Below are 14,817 nucleotides of genomic sequence, written 5' to 3' on the forward strand. Positions count from 1 at the left end.
CATCTTGCAGCTCGAGGGCCGCGCCGCTCTATCTCTCCTCAGCTGCTTTACTTCGCAAGGCTCAATTGGCGGAGCGGGATTCCTGGAGTTGGCAGCGAGGGAAAGTCCCGGTTCCACAGCGTGAGGCAGAGAGCAGACGCGCGCGCGAGAGAGAGAAAACACCCTGCGCCGCCCCTCCCCTTGCTATTCCTTGGCCCGTTGGCGCGCGCGCCAACACACACACACACACACGCGGAAGACGCGGCACGTGGGAGGCTCCGAGGAGGCTCTTCTGTTGCTGCCGCCACTGCTGAGGCGAGCTTGGCGTTCAAGCCGCCGCTGCCAACGCTGAGCTTCGCCAGGAACCCCGCGAGCACGAAGCGAGGAGAGAGCACTGGAAGCGCCGGCAGGGGAGGGCGCGCAGCACGAGGGAGAAGCCTGGCAAACACCGAAGTGAGGCGGCGGCGGCGGCAGGCTCGGTGGTGAGGCGAGCGGGAATCTCCCCTGCCTTGCCTTTCCTCACAGCTTGCCGGCCAGGCGGCGGCGGCGGCAGCGGCAGCTGCTGGATGTGCGCTCTGCGGCGCAATGCTTCGCCGCGCAGGGAGGCGGCAGGATCCGGCTGAGTCCGGCACGCGCTGCTGAGCTGAGGCAGGGTGCCGGCGGAGGAAGAGCGGGGGGAGCTCCGTGTATGCAGCACCCGGCCCGGAGAGGATGCCCCGTCCTGCGCGCGCCTGAGGACTTCTCCCGCCGGGACCTGGCGAGGCGAGTGTTGGCCAGGGGAGCCGTGGCCAGGCTTGGCTGCCCCGGCTTGGTCAGCTGCTGTCCGGCGGTGCTGGCTCCACAGCAGGAGGCACCATGATCTCCTAACCGGCTCGGGGGAGTCTGGCTCGCTTTCTCTTTCTTTCTTTCTTTCTTTCCTCCCCCCACCCCACCCCCTCCGTTCCAATGGAATTACCCGCCGGCTGGAGTTGGAGCTGCTGAACTCGTGTTTGCTCGGCGAGCTCCAGAGCGCCGGCCAAGAAAGGAGTGCACGTTTTGCTCCGTCCTGGATGCTTTCAGAGGGGATCGGCTGGAGCTGGCAGAGCCTCGAACCACAGGGGTGGGGTGAGTACCTCGCCTTGAATGGGAGGAAGTTGGGGGAGGAGGAGGGATACAAGGCTCTCCCTATTCCCCCCTGAACCCCCTGTAGTAAATGACACACACCCTACACACTTCGCGCTAGATCCTAGTGCATCCATCGTGTTGCTGCTGTCCAGTTGCACTAAGTTTCTTGGGATTTGCAGTGGCTCCCTGCTTGGCACATTCTGGGTACCATAAAAGAGAGCAAAAACTGTCTTCCTGCTCTACCAGGCGGTTCCTAAAGCCGTGTGTGTGTGTGTGTGTGTGTGTGCATGCCTGCGTGCTGGAGTGTGTGGCTTCCTGATTTGCATTCCAAGAGGGAGAAGCGAGTCTCTCATGAGCACTGATGGGATGTTGTAATTCTCTGTGGCGAACGCCATCCAAAGGCATTTTCCAGCAAGCCTTATCCCCCACTTTGCCCCTTAGAGGAGTTTGGAAACAGTCGTCCTGGGTTTAGATGACAGTATCAACAGCAGAAGTAAAAAGCTGCATGTATATTATGAGTACAACAAGTCCATGGTCTGAAAGAGAGGTCATTGCACTGGTGAGCAAATCAAAACTATCACATCGCTACCAGAGTAAGGGAACTCTTGACACAGGTGCCTTTCCCTTTTTTAATTTGAAAAGGCTAATCCAGGTGAAGAGATTCAGGCAGTGGTTCTACTTGCTACCCATCAACAAGTGGATTTTTTTTTTTTTGGACAGATGAGCAAAAGAGCATTCTTTCCAGTAGTGTGCCTGGTTGAGAAGTGTCATAGATTCAGGCAGCATCTTAGCAGAGGCAAATAGAAAAGCGTGACTTGCCTATCTTTTTAGTCGTGCTCATATATGTGCTGTCTACAGATGCCACATTTCTGATGGTGCACTGCTGTGAAACAGAAAACACTCAGCTGAATCTCTTTAATTGTCTTGGAAGGGTGACACAAACTTTGGGGCAGCCAAGCTGCCATTTAGATTGAAGGGATGGAACTAGATTGCAGACAAGGGGTTTCCTAAGTGTATGTGTGTGTTTTCTTGCTTTCAGAACAAAGTTATGCTGCAGCAGTAACCATTCTTGGAAAATAATAGCCTTTCAGTCATAAAATCTTTCAACCATGAATTGTAGAACTCTGAATTGCTGACCGTTTTTTTGATAACAAACCTAATAATTTTCTGATGTCCTGCTGAAGTTGTAGTTGATTCAAGAAGATTGCATGTGAAATGTAACACCAAGAAAGTGTGTCATAGTCTTTTGTTTATTATTGTTGTTGGGTTTTTTTTTTGGTAGAGTAACATAGTAAAGAAGGGGGAAATGATACAAAATACTGATTTGTAAATAAAAATCTCAAAACATTTAGGGCTTAAGTATAAATAAGCTCAGGTCAGTTCATTCTATTCTAGCATTTCTGGATTTTTGCTTTGTATTTCAGCCGTTGTCTGTCATTTTAAGGCATGACAAGATCCATGTTGAATTGTTTTGGTGAAATCTTGCCAAATGGCTTAGAAAGTATAATGTCAGCACCATATCCAGGCAGCAGAGACCATTATTGGAATAATAGTGGTAGAGTACTCTTGTGGAGTAAATGATTTGTTTTCTCTGAAAAGTTGTAACAAGTGTAGAAATCTTGTTGCACGCTTTCCCTTCAAAGAGTCTTGGCAGTGCTCTGTGAAGGAAGCACAATTCATGCTGGTTTTGTGTTAATTCTTCAGCCCATGACCATTGTATTTGGTTAACAGAAAAATCATAACCCCTGATTTGTGCTGCTGGAGGGCTTAAGAATAAGGTGGGAGTGTTCCTGTGCCATGTTGTGCAAGTAGGGAGGGTGGGCTCTGCTGCCGTGAAGGCTCTCACTGTACCTGCTGGAGCTGTGGTAGAGCACACACTACTGCCAGTGCTGTTCCGTCATAGCCCCCCCCCCAAAGGAGCATAATAGGGATTGTGGGGTTGTGGGTGCAGCAGGGCTGTTGGACCCAAAGCTGACATATTTCTTGGACAGGAGCTGACATTGCAAAAAATAAAACAACTGCCCCCACTTTCTGACCTAGATGGTGTGAGTGGTAAGGCTTTAGGTCTTCTATTTCATTCTTCCCTGATGCTCACGGTCTTTTAACTACTCACTAAGTTTCAGAAGTTATGCTGCATTTGTCAACAAAGGATCTTGGCTCTATTTCACAACTTTACACCCTGATGGATCTTTGGATGAAATCATGAGTAAAATACTATTGGCAAGTAAAGTGTTCAGTTGACTTTGAAGTCAAAATGCAAAGGAGTGGTTTATCTTTTTTATTTTTGTAGTAGTGTGGCTTAAGCAGAAGTTGGCTAACTCATCTTTTTTCCTTTTGCCTCAAACACCTTTGTTTTCTTCAGGCTCAGTTCTTGAAAAGCCCTTTGCTTTTGGAATAAGGATTTGGGCATTTGCTCACAATTTTAGAAAGCATTATATATTTGTTTTAAAATGTGTTGTAGCCCTATCCTTGATTGTTCTAATATTTACTCAGTAGGATTTATTTAAAAATAGTTGTGCATAAGATCACAGCCTTAGACATTGAAGATACTTATTATTGTAACTGATCACTTTTGTTTTGGCTTCATTGATTATGTATTGTGCATGTTTGCTGTGAACTCCCACTGAATTCAGCTGCATATACTTCTAAATAATTATTTTTAGAATGCAGATGTAGTTATAGTTCCAGCGGAACAGTGGTGCCTTCCTGGGTGCAATGACACATTGCCCATGTTGCAGCATTGATGGGAGTATTTGGAGGAATCCTTACTAATAATCAGACATAGATTGCAGAACTGGATGAATGCTGCAGAAGCATTTTCTTTACCCAATCTCCTATCATCTCTTTCCCAAAGATTCTGCGACTTTAGGCTGTTGCAATCAGAGTGGCAATAGCACACTCCGTGTTGAAGGCTACCTCTGTTGACATAGCAGAAAAAGTTAAATGTTTAAGCTATCATTGGGCTCGCTTGAAGACTGGCTAGTCATAAAAGTTTAGGGTAGTTTTTGTGAAATGTTTTCCTTGCCCAGTGCAATGTGGTGTTTATGGTATAGTATGGCAAAAAGAAATGGACTAAATTCTGCTTTACATCTGTGAATATTAATCCTCGGCTACGCTTTCCATTATACAAGCAAATGATCGTGCCTGAGAGCTGATTCATGCAGCCATTTTTTCCCCTAGGAGGCATGCATACTGAGGCTTTTTTCAATCTCGATTTGGGCATGTTGATTTTGTGCATGTTTGTTTTGATTTGCTGCATCCTGAAATATCTTCTCAGAGGATGTTTAATCACAGCACACTCTGTTTGATCTGGAAAATAATGGTGCTCTCTGAAAACTGGCTCAACAAACTAGCTGAGGACACAACTCTTCATCCATTTCTAGCCAAGTTTAAATCCTGTTGGATGCTGGGCAACCTTTAGACAAGTCGTTCTAAAGTAGAGCATGACATACAACAGACAGCAAGCTGTATTGGCAGCAACAAGGTCTTAAATCTCAGAAAAATGATTTAGGCTGCGGTCATATGCCCATGTAATCCACTGGGATTAAGTGGGATTAAATTCAGTGGGATTTACTTCAGAGTAGACATGTAGATTATTGTGCTGTTACAAATTAACTGATTAGTCAGATACCACAGAATTTAGGATAGCAGGGACTGATATTGAGCATATTCAAAACTCATATCCTTAGAATACCAGTTAGGACCTAGGAACATTTGGTTGTAAATCCTATAGGAATTTGTTCTCTTTCTCCAGCCTTTCCACTTTTACTGTGAAAACAGGCCTTTAATCACTTCAGTTACGAAAGCTCAAGGTCCATATAGATAACTGAGGTGTGATTGATATATATTGTGTTCCAGGACCCATTTAGAAGTGCTGCATTGTTCCCCAGGCTTTTTGTTTATACATTTTTTCTGGTTACACATCATACTGTTTCCATCATACATTACACAATGGTGAGGGTCCCCTCTTCTTTGTGGTTTAGGATGAGAACAGGCTCCGGCTTGTGGCTGGATCCTGACATCCCACATGAGCCATTTTGACTGGGTAGGGCTGCTTATCAGCAAGTCACAAGCTGTCATATTGCTGGCAGGTGATCCAGTGTAAAGAAAAACTCAACAATTTTGCAGGAGCCAGTGATGCAAAAGCATTTACAGTTTGGGGTAAATCAACTAATGAACCGAATTGGCACCTACGTCAGATCTAATTTAGTCTATGGCCTGAAGGATCAGCACTCATAGCTTAGGACAAGCACAGGCAAACTCAGCCCTCCAGATGTTTTGGGACTACAACTCCCAGCATCCCTAGCTAACAGAACCAGTGTTCAGGGATGATGGGAGTTGTAGTCCCAAAACATCTGGAGGGCTGAGTTTGCCTGTGCTTGGCTTAGGATATGGAAGAATGGTAAGATGAGGGTCTCTTCCCAGAGGTGTTGGGTAGGTTTTATTGAAATGCCTCATATAGAGGTATCTTTTTTGAACCAGAGTAGGACCCTGGTGAGGCTTCATCTTCAGAGAGATAACAGCTGTGCCTGTGCTTTGGAGTTAGCATGGTTTAATGTGGCTTGTGTGAGGGGCTACAGCTGAGGGTTTTTTGCTGCTAATTCTGGACAGGTGGTTGTATTTTATTGTTCAGCTCTATTAATGTGCTTTGTTAGTAGGCTGTTTAATATTTAGTGCAATTTTGAATTCATTGGAATGAGAGGCTTTTGATGGCTTGATTGTTAGACTTATTTAAACTTTACTGAATTGTTCGAAATGAAGTGCTAGAAATGAGATTTTATCTTTTTGCTCCATACTGCATTCTTATTAATGTATTACTTTGCTGTGTGTCTAGATTCAGTCTCAGTATTTTATTTTATTTTGCTGAGCTTTAGTATGAATTGTTAGTGGATTGTCTAGCCTTAGTGTTGTTGGCATGTCTGTCTATCTCGAAAGACAGTGGAGTGCATCTGGGGTGTTTGTGGAGTCAAACCACTGCATTAGCAGCACTGAAGTGACCTTCCTAAGGTGCAAGTCTGGGCAGTGTGTATGGAGGTCCTGGGCTGCCCAGATGACAAGACCTGCCAACCCCCAGCCTTGCTGATGTGGTCCAAAGGAAATCAGAGCAATACATTTGGCACTAGCATGGCTACAGGAGTCACCACAAGGAGCCACCCAACCATTTTAGGGACTCTACTCCAGATTTGTGTAGGTTTTACTCCTTGCCTTAGTGTAATCCTGAATTTATTAATATGAAATGTTTTCATGCATTTGTTGAGATATGGTCCGATGTTGATATTTCGCCAATATATTTTGAAGTGTTAATGAATGGTATTGGAATGTTGCTCTTATAATTTACCAGGAGTTGCTTTGGGTGTGATTTACCAAGAAAAGTTGGCATACAAATAAACTTTGCATTTAATATGTTAATTGGTTTTTTAAAATGTAGCACAACAACATTAAACAGACATATTCTCAGTTCCATCTTCCCCATTTTGGTTTTTATATGTTAATGACTTGAATTTCAGATTTGGGACTAAAAAAATACATTCTCATTTTGCTCCAGGATCAACCATATTTCCAAATAGTATACTAGTGGATTTTGGAAAACAAAGGAAAGGGATAACTTGAAAATTGTCCACATGTCATGCTTTTTTCAGAACATCCTGGATCTATACTCAGAGGACCATACAAAAAACCCACACTTGATGATTTTGATTGTTATTTGTGTGATTGTTTTTACAATCAATTTCATTTTTTTAATTATCTCAAAGTGTTTAGTGTAGGTGGGTGGGATTCACCTGTCCACCCTCATCAGTAGATGTCCTGTGCAAGGCCTTCCACCTGTGCAATGGGGCTTTCCCCATCTCCTCCCCCCAGCACCCCCTTACCTTGGTTTAAAATGGTGGTGTCAGGTATTGTATCATCTGAAAAACAAGAATTCTTGCATAGACAGAATGATTGAAAGAGTGTTACTTTCCCTATTTGAAGGGATAAAGTTGACCATGAAAGCTTACAAAGTTATGTACAATAACTAGTGGGAAGGAAGTGTTGCTTCTCAATAATTTACTGTAGCTCATCTTAAGAGTTGCTGCAAAGGGAATCTCTGTTCTCCACCACAAGAATGAGTTTCAAACCTTTATTGGAAACAGTCTTAAAATAGTTACTTTGAAATTAATTACTTTTTAAATTAATTAATTTTAATTCTTTATTTATTTGTAACACATTGCTGTTTATAACAAACAAGCAATGTGATTCAGACTTCTTTTTAGTCCTTAACACAGGTCAATAAACTTTCCTTTCTTCAGCTCCAGAGGGAGATCCTAAGCAACTTGGTTCATCATCATCATCATCATCATCATCATCATCGCAGAGCTTCAAGGGCTGACTTAGAGCTAGGTTCTCAGGTTTCACCTTCCAGAAGAGAGAACTGTTTGGGTTTCTGGGATGAGTCATCAATTAGCACATTCCAGCCTCTCCTTGCTGCATTTACCTAGGGACAGTTTGCCTAATGCAAACCACTTTGCATAACATTTTAAATGCAATTCATTTAAACGTAGCATTTTTTGTATATTAAACATAAATTTAACAGTTCAGTGGTACAACTCACATTTTGCATGTAAGAGGTTTGGGGCATCTGATTAGCTACCTTGATAACAGGATATTTGATTAGATGGGCTTCTGGCATGAAACAACAGGGTTCTTATATTCTTATGTTCAATCTTCATTATAGAGATTATTCTTGTGACATCGTGATTTTTTCATGTTGTCAATTCAGGAAGTTCAATAATTATTCTCTGTAATATTTAGTTGATAATATGTTGTACTTTGACTTGTGTAGAAATGCGTCGTGAGCCATGGGCTTGCTTGGAAGTCTTGATTCTCCCAAACCATGAAATATCGTGCTTCTTTTTCCCCTGAGTGGTTGCACTTTCTGCTCCCTGTTGAGCAATAGCCATAGTTTACCTTCAGTCCAAATTGGCAGGCTGCATTTAGTGCTTACCCTCCTGACCAGAATTGGAAACCATGGCTTGATTTATTTATTTTTAATTCTTTATTGAAGGTCAAGTGCTTTCCACAGTCTGCCAAGCGAGGCAAACTGTGGCTAATATTAAACTGGAAAAGGGGAGGAAAGTCATGGGTAGAATGAGAGTGCATATAGTTTGGAGGATCAGCCTCTGCCCGTCACAGGATCAAGACTGTAAATTGTTTGTGTACTAAAATACTAAGTGACTGGGTGTACTTTCTGTACAAGAGAAGTTCCTCCTTCATCATAATCAACTTATTCTGACTGCCAGGAGGAATGTGTATGTCACTAGTTCTTATATGCCATGGGTAGCTGGTAACAAAAAACTGAAAAGACAGCAAGCTTTAACAGGGCTCAGTTTTAAAATGAAAAACACTTATTTCGGCATTATTAAAATAGTAACTGACAAGCTGTCTTGTGTCCCCACCCGCACCCCGAAAGTTATTGACATGTTACTTTAGGCAGTATTGATGGCAAACTTTGATTTATGAGGAAATTGAAAATGGTTAAATTCTTATTTTAGGAATAAATAGAAATGCTTGACATCGCTACTCTTGTGGGCTCAAAGTAACTAGCAAATAATACATTATTTTTATTGTGATAACTGACATTTGGAAATAAAATGTTTATGCACCCAAAACTCTTGCAGGCTAAACCTTTTGTGGTTCATTTAAATGTTGAAAAAATGTTAAGATGGACAGTTTTAACATTACAATGGTAGAGAGGTCATGTCCAAGTACATGTCTGATGGCATGGAGCAGTGTTTCTCAACTTTTAAAAACCCATGCCCCCTTTTAGTAAACATGCCCCCCCCCAAATTATTTTCTTTGACTTTCCAAACAGACTTTCCAAACAGTGACTTTAAATTACATTTAAAAATTGGGTGTAATAATAAAAATGAATCAAAGTGCTCAATGGCTTTGAGGGAGAAGGTCATTTTTTCACTAGAGCTGCCAAATTATAGGAACACTACTTTGATCCCAGGGACACGGGTGGCGCTGTATTCTAAAGCACTGAGCCTCTTTGACTTGCCGATCAGAAGGTTGGTGGTTCGAATCCCCACAACGGGGTGAGCTTCCATTGCTTGGTCACAGTTCCTGCCAACCTAGCAGTTCGAAAGCACACCAGAAAGTGCAAGTAGATAAATAGGTACTGCTCCAGCGGCAAGGTAAACAGCATTTCTGTGCACTGCTCTGGTTTTGCCAGAAGCGGCTTAGTCATGCTGGCCACATGACCGGGAAAAACTCTGCGGACAAATGCCAATGAGATGAGTCTTCTGTGACTGGACTTAACTGTCAAGGGTCCTTTACCTTAACTTTTACTTTGATCCCAGCCCACCTACTCACTGGCATGCCCCAGAGTGACAAAGTCAAGAGGCTCATAACTACAAGTGTTGTGTTCCGATGGAAAAACAGGGCCCAACTGTCTGTGGAATTATAATATGCCACCAAAGGCTGAGTGGAGCCCAAGACCAGCTTTTTAGTGTTGGCTGCAGAAGAAGGAACACAGGTTAAGTGGAAAGGAACAAAAATGTGGCACTCTTTTGCTGTGATTTTGCTTTGTAAATTAATGAAAGTGAATACAAATAAATGAAAGTGGTATTTTAAATTTTTATAGAAAATTGAATGTGTTCTAAGGGGAAGGTAGAAGTCAAGCTCTTCTCAAAATGTCACAATAACTGTCAATTTCACTCTGCTTTTCATCTACACACACACACACACACACACACACACACACACACACACACTGAACTAGAGCAAACACACAATGTTTGATAAAGATTGTGCAGCAGTTGAAAATATTTTTAATTACCTTCATAAGTAATAATGGAACACACAATACTTTTCTCTACTTCTTTTCAAACTCCACATTCCTTAAATAAAAGTGCAAAATTTGTTCATAGGTTTGCTGCTGTTGCTAAAGAAATGTCCTTTGCATATTTGATGCTCCCTTGTTAGAAGCAAACAGCTATCATATCCAACTGATTATAATGGCAAGAGAAACACCACCATAATGGGTTGGGTTTATTCACAACTGGATAATGAAATAATGAGTGTTAAAATTATGGCTGTTGAGGGCTGCAGCTACTGCTGTTTGAAGCACAGTGGAATGTATAGGATGAATTGGCATTCCTGTAAACTTTGTTTGGCTAAGAGTTAATTAAAAGAGAAATGCTTTGAGCTGTGGACTCCTTTCCTGATAAAAAGCATTTCATAAAACTCTGTCTCACTCCAATAATTTCTGAAGTCTTTGAAAGACATGCATGGGAAAATGTTTTTCATTCAAGCTTTTCAATTGAGGCTTGCTACCAAAAATAAGACTTAAAGCTTCATTCTGAAAACTGTAGCCTTTATATGTACAGTAGAAAAAATTGTGACAACACTTCTTACAGTAGGAAAATCTGTAAAACCAGGTATGAAAGGCTTTGCCTAATTTGGAAAATAAGGTACAAGGGATTTCAAAGTTGGCTTTTCTGTGTGATATTGTAGTGAAATCAGCTCCTTGCATATTCAGTCCTCTGGTGAAATTCAAGTCTGTGCAAAGCTGCAGTGTGTCACTTAAACCTTGTTTTCCTGGTCCAAGTTGTGTTTTAGGACAGGCCACTAGGATTGGAATGAAATTCTCATCCTTGTTAACATTGTCAGGGCTTGGAGAAGATTTAGCTCCAAGGTTAGTCATATAGCATGGTCTCATGGTAAAGATCAATGTGGAAAAGAATGTGTATCCAGCTGGAAAGTCAAAACTTTCTTTTGAATATAAAATAAGATGATTAATATCGACCATATTGCATGAATGACCATTATCTAATCTCATTTATATATCTCTGCAATCAAGTTATGACTGTTTGAGCTAAACTGTGCACTCTTTTATGCAAAAGTTTATGTAGACGTTTAAATGATATTGTTAATTGCAATATTGTAGGACATTGAAATGGATGTGCAACATATGTATTTAATGATAGGGTGCCATGAGATTCTCTCATCAGGAAAACACATTGTTAATTGTAAAGCACAATGTCTGCATGAGAAAACAATCTCTTCATAAATTTGAAGACACAGATGTGCACCATAAATTGACCTTTCAAGGGCCTAGTGAACATTTGGCTGTTGCAATCTTCTCATTGTCAATTTCCCTTGCTATTCAGGTTCATTGGTAAAGGCTTGGGACTAGAGTAATTAATTGCCACAAAATTATGTTTGTTGAAGATGTGATTGCAAGTCCTGGTACCACCTGCTATGTGTATTACATAATTTCCCACCCCACACATGGTTTTTATTCATTTCATTTTATTAGATATTAAAAATCAGTGAGATTACTTTGAGAGTCATCTGCCCAAACTAGTCTCTCTCTCATATCTTATTAATGAGAATCAGGGCCAATATCAGTAATGTGGCATGAAGCCCCACATGCTGTTACAAGCTTTAATTTTACACATAGCCTAAACCTCAAAGTGATTTTGCCTTCGTTTCATGTTAGAAATAACAAGCTTTATGAGAATCTCTTTCTCCTCTCTTCTGGAAAAAAAGATACTTCTGAAATAAAAACCACTGACATCTAATGATATCATCATAGCTTAGAAGGAATGTGTATCTTGGAGACTTTTGTGGAAATTAGCAGAGGAAGGGAGAGAAAAAAATTAAAGTAACACTGTCACTTATACTATGTTTCTACCTGGTGACCTGGTGCTTTCATTTCTGTGAGAAAATTAAAATATATGTTTTGTATTAATATGTTCGGATTATGTGTGTTGCTTTGAGGAGAGAAACAGAATTCCTTAATTTCAAAAAGTATTGTACCGATTGCTTGAAAATAAGGCAGTTGTGAAGAATTTGCATCAGATAGACTCTGGCTTGGACCCCGACTGGGCTTCCACTTACAGGAGTGTTCCATGAGTGGAATTGTGGTCATGTGGTGCTCATAAGTCTGATCCCCTTGTGACACACCAAAATCTGTTCTGAAGGGTTGGGTCAGCAAAATAGGCTCTGCAAGGGAAAGTGAGAATTGCTGATAGTTGGTTCTATCCTCCTGCTACAGGGATCCTTCATGTTCACAGATGCCCAGTTAGGATGCAAACCTATATATGCAATGAACGAAGAGAAGAGAAGCAGGGTATATTTAGACATGGGGATTTTTGTCTTAGTCGTCCTAGTGATAGTACTAGCACAATTTGACTAGACAGCCACCCTCCAACACATGGAAGAGAATGGGGACAGAGCTAGCATGCACCAGCCACTCTTTAAAGGTAAAGGTAAAGGTACCCCTGCCCGTATGGGCCAGTCTTGCCAGACTCTGGGGTTGTGCGCCCATCTCACTTAAGAGGCCAGGGGCCAGCGCTGTCCGGAGACACTTCCGGGTCGCGTGGCCAGCGTGACAAAGCTGCATCTGGCGAGCCAGAGCTGCACACGGAAACGCCATTTACCTTCCCGCTGGTAAGCGGTCCCTATTTATCTACTTGCACCCGGAGGTGCTTTCGAACTGCTAGGTTGGCAGGCGCTGGGACCGAGCAGTGGGAGCGCACCCCGCCGCAGGGATTCGAACCGCCGACGTTTCGACGTGTCCCTAGCCACTCTTTAAGGTAATTTCCCACTCTTGGCTGTCAACCTGAGGAAACCTGATGTGTAAATGGTAGCGCTTGTTTGCAGAGGACTTGTGCATCTTCAATGAACAGAGCATTTTGTTAGGGTTTTGCTTCTTTACCCACAAACATCTGTGGCTGTGTAGCTTAGTTGAGTATCACTCCTTGTCATTTTGGCTTGAACAGAGAACCTTGCAGGTTTCAATAATTTCACCAATACTGGTTATTTAACAGAAAGGTAGAAACCATATGAAGAGAAAAGCTTGGTGGAGGCAGTCATGATGCTGCAAGGTCTCTGATCATGGTACCTCTTATAGGTGCCAACTTGAATAAAATTTTACCCCCTAATTATTTCCTGGGAGGGGGCAAAGGGCCCCATAGAGTTGGCACCTCTGGTACCACTAATCCTAAATGTTGTACATAACCATCATGACCAGTGACCATTGTTGAAGTCACTCCTGCACACATGTTCTCACTTAACATTTCTTATGCTGTGATCATGGTAGCATACCAACACCCAAGTCAGTTGGTTGAATTGGAGATGTCTGGAATAATCACAAAACTTTTAAAGCAAATTTAAGCCGCTTCGTATCCCACATTCTTAGCAACAATTAAGCTGAGTGGTGTTCCATAACCTCCCTTCTTTATTTATTTTTTAAAATGTTCAACTTACAATGCTATCAGGGCATATCCCGTATTGGCCTAAATATAAGCCTCACTTTCCCCTCAAATTCAGACTGAAAAGTTAAAGTGCAGCTTATATTCATGACCTTATGTTATGCGGCCAGGAGTGTGGTACAGCGGCGCCCACCGTGTGCATAGTTCCCCATTCTCTCTCCCACAGCCGGGAAGGGAGAAAATGAAGAAGGGCAAAGGACCCCAGCAACGCAGCGCAATCCCCCCCTGCCAGTAGGCAGCCAGGAGCAGGGAGGAGTGGAGTGGCTTATATTTGGGTTTTTGGTTTTTTTCCCCCTCCAGTTTTAAAGGGCAGCTTATATTTGGGGCAATACGGTAGTTTATCCATATTGAAAGAATGGTAAAATTAAACTACCAAATGTCTGAACTCATTAGGACTATTCTGTCCCCATCAACCTCTGAAAATAGCACTTCCTTAGCATAAACTCCATTTTGGGTTTTTTATTGTTATTAAAGCACTTGAAGAGCACCAGGATTTGTCTGAGAAAGTGTCCAGCATGGAAATAACAGAAAGAAAGTCTTCTGACCACCAATACACAGAAACACTAGACAATACAAGATAACAACTGTAAATTTTACATGTGCAAAAAATGTAATAATGAATTAAAACAATACAACTACAATAATAAAACACTACTCACATAAAAAACAAACTTCTCAGTAGTCAACTACAAGTGACAATCAACTAGTACATATGATGTCCTCGCAAAATATTGGTGGATAGAATAAATATAGTCTCTTGATAAAGGCTGTGAATAGTCATAAGCATTCTAATGAAAATAACTACTGAAAATAGCTAGATTTAGCTGAAAAGTTTTCTTCAGTGACATTTCTTAACATTCAGAATGACAACATCAAAATAAATCCAGAAGTTGTAGTTGTTCAGACTTATTTTTGTTAAATTGCATATTTTTTAAAATCATACTTCTAAGATTGCTTTTCCTTGTACTGTATTCTTCCTTAATTAAAAAAAAACCCTTAATCCTTTTGACTGAAAATGGCATTTACCATGTATTGCAAAAAAATAAATCTAAAACCCTCCTCCACTCAAACAAGTAGATCTGCATGTACTCTGGTGTAGTTTAGATATTCACCTAACAAGCAAATATCTGTTCAAAAACGGAATGATTCAATTTAAAATAACCCGTAAGCTTGTCCCGTATATAAATAAATGAATTAATGTTCATAAAAAGCCAGTTTTTCATTATAAAAGGAACACACCATATAATACAAAAAAATGCAGTGATCTTCTGTGCAAGCCAAGGGAGCCTCTCATTTCAGCCTGTGAACAAAGCCTGCTTCTCTCTGGTTCTGAGAAGAGCAATGACCATCTGTCCTGGGCAGGGAGGGGAAACTGATGTTCGGGACTCTGCTCATCACAGCTGCTTCCCCAAGTCTTGTCCTCGTAGCCTTGAGGATAAATCTTTGGGCTTACATAAGGTGATAGTTAAACAAG

General features: G+C 41.7%; 1 protein-coding gene across 1 annotated transcript in view; it reads left to right on the plus strand.

The window, feature by feature from the left end:
* The first annotated feature begins 936 nt into the window (after positions 1-936).
* The window catches only part of SGCD (sarcoglycan delta), a 410,207-nt gene continuing 396,326 nt past the window's right edge, over positions 937-14,817 (plus strand). The window contains exon 1 of the mRNA XM_083728761.1: positions 937-1,087. The gene's annotated coding sequence lies outside the window, so the exon portion shown is untranslated. The remainder of the gene's footprint in view (positions 1,088-14,817) is intronic.

Source organism: Podarcis gaigeae (genome assembly GCF_964106915.1).
Source record: "Podarcis gaigeae genome assembly, chromosome: 2".
Taxonomy (NCBI): Eukaryota; Metazoa; Chordata; class Lepidosauria; order Squamata; family Lacertidae; genus Podarcis; species Podarcis gaigeae.